Genomic DNA, 927 nt, shown 5'->3' on the forward strand with positions numbered 1-927 from the left:
CTTCGCCAAGGCTCTCTAAAAATCCTCCCTCAAAACAAAGGCCCTAAGGGGGCTATTTATAGGTGTAGGGAGTGTGTAGGGGACCTCTAGGGGGCCTAGACACCCCCTGGTGTCTCGGCCAGGCCGAGACACCCTTGGGGTGTCTCGGTTTGGCCGAGACACCCCTGGGGTGTCTAGGCTTTTCCTAGACACCCCCGGGGTGTTTCGACTCGCCGGGACTCCGTTTTAGGTGTATAATTGCTTTCCCCGTAGATTCTTCGTCCGACCTCGGATTTGAGTGATTCCGAGTGCGTTGGATGCTTGACGAAGAGTTCGATCCGCTCTGGTGGTTGGATTATCTGTAGAGTGGTCGAGGCACGAAGGGCGTTGTCCTTTTTTGTGAACAGTGCCGGGTTCCCGATTGGTCCGGGTCTTGGTTGTTCCGAAGTCCTATAAGCTCACGTAGCTCGTCGATTCACTTCAGTTGTTCGTCGACGTCAATTGGACTCCTGTGGCTCGGATAGTGACGTTCATCGTCGCTCTTTAACACTGAACCGTTCGTGGAGACCTATAGGCAATTTTCAATGCCTACAGATACCCCCTCCAAAGTGTTCCGGACTCGTTTCTTTTATAGAAGAGGCTGGAATACTTTCGAAGACAGCAGAAGACTTCGGATCGAGAAGCCCAGGAAGAGTACTCGTTCAAGGACGAAGACATTCCCGCCATCTTCGAGTCTCTTCTCGAAAACAACAAAATCAAGCTCCCGCCCATCATGAATCAGGAGGAAGCTGACGATTCTGCAGATCCGAAGTACTGCGCGTACCACAGGAGGATCCTTCATCCCACCAAGGCTTGCTTTACTTTAAAGAATAGCATCCAAACCTTGGTTGAAGCCGGCGTTATAACGCTAGGGTAAGCCAATTGAGAACGGCAAAACTCCGAAGAGTA

This window comes from Asparagus officinalis, chromosome 7 (assembly GCF_001876935.1).
Source record: "Asparagus officinalis chromosome 7, Aspof.V1, whole genome shotgun sequence".
Classification (NCBI taxonomy): Eukaryota; Viridiplantae; Streptophyta; class Magnoliopsida; order Asparagales; family Asparagaceae; genus Asparagus; species Asparagus officinalis.